This window comes from Leptidea sinapis, chromosome 21 (genome assembly GCF_905404315.1).
Source record: "Leptidea sinapis chromosome 21, ilLepSina1.1, whole genome shotgun sequence".
In the NCBI taxonomy this organism is placed as follows: Eukaryota; Metazoa; Arthropoda; class Insecta; order Lepidoptera; family Pieridae; genus Leptidea; species Leptidea sinapis.
Genome location: NC_066285.1, coordinates 1,518,668 through 1,525,111, shown reverse-complemented (window position 1 = coordinate 1,525,111; position 6,444 = coordinate 1,518,668).

The window sequence follows — 6,444 nt, the reverse complement described above, 5'->3', positions numbered from 1 at the left end:
TGATTTAAATGCGTATATTACGAATCGTGCGATATCTAATATATAAAATTCTCATGTCGCGGTGTTTGTAGTTAAACTCCTTCGAAACGGCTTGACCGATTCTCATGAAATTTTGAGTGCATATTGGGTAGGTCTGAGAATCGGACAACATCTATTTTTCGTCCCCCTAAATGTTAAGGGTGGTCCACGCCAATTTTTTTTTTAATTTGTTTGATTATGAGTCAGCATTAAAACATACATACAAATTCAGATTTTCACCCATCTACGATCAACAGTTACTTTTGTATTGCGATTTTAATATCGGCAATACAATGTTTGCTGGGTCAGCTAGTAAATTATAATATTAAGCGAATATGAATGAATGACATTTGATTTATCGAAATATCTTATATACTACGATCCGCGTCCGCCTTTCCCCGCCCCCTGGGGCAATCAACCTCGTCGTGTAAGTCAACTGTTCCTGCGCGTAGACAAGGTACATAAAGTACAGAATCTATTTGTTGCTTCAAAGTAACACTTTTTCACAAACTGCATATTTATTATTTACACGGTCGATACATATAGATAGCCTATGGTACAAATAGTATCTTACGCTTATAAAATTTATTCTATGGATTAGGTTCAAAGAGTCATCTAAAAAATATCTGTTGGCGATTTCGCGGGCCGCATATATAAATAAACATGAACAATTAACAGCTCGTGTTGAATATATTTAAGCACACTGGTACCTCATTATACTTGTATTTCAATTTATTTAATCATACATGGCATACCAATCCTACACGGAATGCCAAAAACGTTTTTTGGCCCGTGAGACCATGGTATACCATGTTCTTTATTTGCCAGAAACATTCACAAGTAAAGTTGTTACAATTTTAAGAGCAGGCACATGTTTCGTCTTGACAGACATGCAAATATTGTTGTGGTTCCACTTCACAATATTATAAATCTAACACAATCAATAATTACTGCTACATTTAATTTAATCAACGTAAAGCCTACTAAAAGTCCCTATAATACACATTTAGAATAATAAATAAAATGCTAAGAGATAATATAGTAAAAATAATCGCAACAAAAAATAATATAATTGGCAGAAATAGTATTGATGCCAGTTACCACTTCGTTTGTTTTTTAATAGTGTTAATAATTTAAATTTAAATCTATTTAACACTGTCTCCTCTCTTATTCTCTTTTGGTAATTTATTAAATATTTCTACACACATAGCATGACAGTTTTTTTGGTACAAAGTGGGGTACTCGAAGTCTCGTAGGATCACGCGATGGAAAACAGAAAACAAAGAACAGTCGCCAATCCGAGTGAATAGTTTTGAATTTTTCTTAACAAATAAGCTAGCCTCTAGTACGTAAATTTCGGTTACAGTCAGTATGTTTAAAATTAAAAATAGAGGTCTGCAGCTATCGAAGGGCCCTATACCAGCCACAGCTCTTATACATCTCTTCTGAGCCAGTAATATTTTGTTTATATTTGTGGAGTTTCCCCATAGTAAGATACCATACCTTATTATAGACGCTATATAGCCATGATAGGCAACGATTGCAGTTTCTTTTGATATATTCTTTCTAGCAAATAGCCAGGTTTTCCCAGTTTCCTGGATCCCCCCCCCCCCCCCCCCCCCCACAAACCTCATGTATTAGTTTTTAAGCATAATAAAGTTTTATCCCCCAACACGTAGATAGGGTTGTAGAAATAAGTTTTCTGATACCTACATATATAAGGCTTAATTGTAAATTGCTTTAATAAGCAGATTTAAGTAATTTTGTGTATATATTTTAATATCAAATATAGAAATTTGGAATTTGAATTTTTTTTTAGGTCTGAGTCTCGTGCCAGATTTTGGCGAGACAACACGTCCTGAGGATGCCACGTGTACACGTGTCGAATTGTTTTCAAAACAAATATTGGCGGAATTAACACTAAAGAAAACTTAAATAATTTGTACAAATTTATACCGTCCCTTTAACTAGTGATTCTATTTGAGCTTTCCAGTCTAAATTTTTATCTATACTAATACCAAGGAATTTTATAGTAGGGACTTCTTCAATTGATTTACCTTGATAACTTATACTCTTAAACATATTATGATTCGTGTTCTTGTTACTGAATTGAATTATTTTGGTTTTTTCAATATTTGAACTTAGTTTGTTTCTTTCCATCCAATTTATAATTGTTAAGATTTCATCTTTTACAATTTTGTCATTATTTATTGGTGGGTTAAGGTTTGGTATTAGAAGAGAAACGTCGTCCGCCTTTTTTTTATATATTTATTAATAAAAAACAAATTTTACATTGCGGTTTCAAAGCAATAAAAACCACTGAGGTTTGTACAATTGCTAAATTAAGTCTACACCAACAGAGTTAAATTAATAAAAGAAAAAATTGTTCACAATCGTTAGAAACTTATAATTTTACAAATAAAAGTAAAAGTACTTGATACAATTAATAGTTAAGCACTATAAGTTGATCGGTGGTCAGTCAAGTCTTAAAAGTATTTTTTTTAATTCTGTTTTAAATTTGTCTCAGTCAACGATTTATTACACGTCTGGCTATCTTACACCGCCACCATCTTTATATATTTACAAAATATGCATTTTTTTTATAAACAATCATTTATTGAACAAAATAACAAAACACATTGGGACCCATTAAGGCTCGTACTACCGAGGATAAAATTTTACTTGCAAAATATAAAACAATTTGAGTCAAGATATTTAACAAACGTTCAAAAGAAAAATAAAATAACTTCACTTAACTCTTCAAAAATAACATAAACGATTGACGCAAGAAATATTTTTATTTAATACCAGAATCCATCATTTTTTCATGTAATTTTGAATTGTAACATCAATTGCTAATGATTAGAGAATTTACAGTAACACTTACCATAAACAAAATATATTTCAAATAATGCAATATAATTTATACTATGCTATCTTTGACATAATATCTTTTAATTGAAATAATATTATTATTGACACAATATTTTGAAGGAAGCAACTATTTTATTTAGAAATACCAACATTAGTTTACATTGATGCATTAAATATTTATAATACAGACTACATCATATAATTTAATATAATTTACTTAATGTAACAAACAATTACTGATATCTACCACATGCTTTAATAATTTCCACAAAGTAAATATTAATTTAAGAGAAAAAAAAAACAAAAAAACTTATATGCTAACAAGTAATAATGGTTAAATTATTTGGTAATAAACTATTATTATATAAGACTAAGAAATATAATTATTATGACTAAATATTACTCACTAAACTTACATACAAATAATTTACGTACTGTATGGACAGAAGACGTGAAATTAATATCGATGTAATCACTATATGAAGGGGCGTGCATATCATATAAGCAATTAGGCTACCTCGTTGTAAACCAAAATAAATATAGTTAAAGTTAATTTAGTTAAATTCGGTTCCGTTATTTTATAACCAAACTTCTATTGAACACACACCCATTATTTTTTTTTCCTTACGAAATCCGTAATACTAAATACGGTAAGCAATGTTGCGTATTCTAAAGCTCAACTACGATTAGTTAGATTCACAGTGCCTACCTTGCTAGAAAACCAATTCACGCCCCTGACTATATGTGTTTACCATCTTGCTAGGAATAGGAGAGTTCCCTCCAAGCATACATCTTCGAACCGGTGGAACTAGCGGAACAATTTGCTTCCGGCGATACCTACTAGGGACACGAAAATTAATTTTATTGAGGAGTTGAGGACAGTCAATCTTGTCATTTAAAAGTTTTAATATAAAGATAAGATCGATTAGAGTTCGCCTGTCTTCTAAGGAAATCATTTTGAAAAATACGAGTCTATTAGAATAGAAAGACAGACTTTTTCTTGAAAGTCCGTTCGAATAAATTAAATGCCTAATAAATCTTTCTACCCAGGTAGGCACTGTAGATCTAACTCGTCGCAGTTGAGCCTGGAGATTGCTTACGGTAGGTAATTAGAAAAATTTATGAGTGGGGTTCAATAGAAGTTTGGTTATAAAAAAACGGAACGATATGAAATAAAATTAACTTTAACACTGTATTTATTTATGTTCATGACGAGGTAGGCACTGTATAACTGCCTATATAATATGCACGGCCCTGGTGTCATATAGTGAGGTCTCCAAACTACCGATCCACATTCCAATATGCTCCGTACCAATGAGTTGTACAGTGAAATTTTTAAATAGTGATTACGCATAATTTGCGTGCTAATGAAACAATGCGCTTAAAATGTCGGTATGACACATTAAAAACCATTTGTAACAATAAATGTAACGTGTTTTTGTGTACTTGTGTCTGTACTAGGGTTGCCAACTTTTTTTACAAGAAATAAAGTATATTCAGGTCTGTGAAGAATATCAAACAGTATTTTAGAAAAATGAACAGTATTTTATTTATTTATTGTTTTAAATACATATTTTTTTTTGAACTTCTCGCACAACTTACTAATTTAATCTTGTTTAAAAACTTCATACGCCTCACCACAATTATAACTAAAAATAAATGAGGTAATTCACGGTCCACGTAAAAAAGGGTTTTTTTTATATTAACTGGCTCCGTCGACAGAATATCGACGATTCGGTCAGCGTCAAGGTGGAGAGATTTTTTAATTTAATTTAGCTGATTGCAGTATATAAAGAACTGACTTAAAAGGAAAATGATCTGTTGAAATAGCTGTGGTTTTTTTGTGAACTGAAGAATAAGCAACAAGAGTTAGTACGGTTAGTAATAAACACCCATAACACTAACTACCTTGTTAGTATCTAGTCTAAGTTTAAGGGAGAAATGTGTGAATGTAAGTGGGAATATGTGTCTAATAGAAGCGTAGAAAGTATGGAGGATAGAAATTACAATTTAATATTATTGCGGGAAATAAATTTGTAAAGAACTGACAATCTTGAATATTTGACATTGACAGATTCGTTCAGAAACTCGGTGTGATTTGTTTGTGGCTACGCTCACGCTATGCAGCAGTGAGCGCCCTCTGACTAAATAAAACAAAGTGTGAGCGAGTAAGTATAACACATAATGTGTTTGCATGCTGAAAACAGTATTTTGTATACTTTATTTTTGTTCAACAGTAAAAAGAATAATTTAGTGGAAAACAGTATAATACTGTTAAAAACAGTATAGTTGGCAACCCTAGTCTGTACGTCAATTTGTGTCATCGTTACTCTCAAACTAATGTTCGTATTTTGATGTGGTTTTTTGTTTGATAGTGGAGATTTTTCTTAGCTGATTAATATGTATATATTGATCAGGGTTCTTTGAATTTATTTTTAACCGACTTCAAAGAGGAGGAGGTTATCAATTCGATCGGTATTTTTTTTATGTATGTACATCGATTACTCTGAGATTTATGATGCCGATTTACATAGTTCTTCTTTTGTCCCCATGCCATTTGGTCCCATAAAAATTTTACATAGTTTGGCCCAGTAGTTTTAATTTTATGAACATATATATGAAAAATTTCGTCTACCTGGATGACATAATTGTTTTTTTGTGTACGGCTTTTTTTGGAGTTTTCATTCAGGTTGATTAAATATTATTATCAACTGACACTAAAAATAAAAATAAAACTACGTATAAAAACACCGACTTCAGAAACTGAAAAGTATCAAATAACTAAAAATTTAATTTAATACACCTCTGATGCAAACCTTTATCTTTAATAATAATAAAATGCTATCATTTGAATGTGCTACATATTGATAGCTTTGAATCAAGCCCTATGTAATAAAAGTACCTACACTTGCCACGCGTGACTTTGAGCGGAATAGCTTCGTCTAGAACAAAACAACCCAAGCGGACAGACACGCGTGGCCAGACAACCTAAATAATTACAGTAAGTAAACTGTTTATAATATTAAGTTTTATTTTGTTTACGGCTTAGCACTGACTTAAAACCAATCAATAGGTAGCACATATAAATAATAGTATTTTCTTAATATTAAAGGTAAAGGTATTGGCATAAGAGGCGTATTAAATTTTAGTTATTTGATAGATTTCAGTTTTTGAAGTCGGTTTTTTTCTAGTTATGATTGTTCGTTTAGTTTTAGGTTCAAAAATATAGCCATAAAAATAATTTACATCTATATAGCTTCTTCTTCACTTATCTATTTAGTTGGCACCAAAATTGACGAGTTCCAAACAGGTCTTTCGACTTTTTTGCCCTTCAAGTGATATATTTTTCAAACTTAATTCAAATTAATGTTTAAAAGATCAAATTCCCTACCAACCTTCAAATTGACAGCAGCTATCCGGATATATAGAACGTTTAATCACATTTCTGAGCTGAAAGGGTTGTATATAAACGGGCAAGAAACACTTGTTTACTACTAATAATACTAATACTATGAATGTTAATAGGAGTAATATTACCAATTTTCGGAGCGA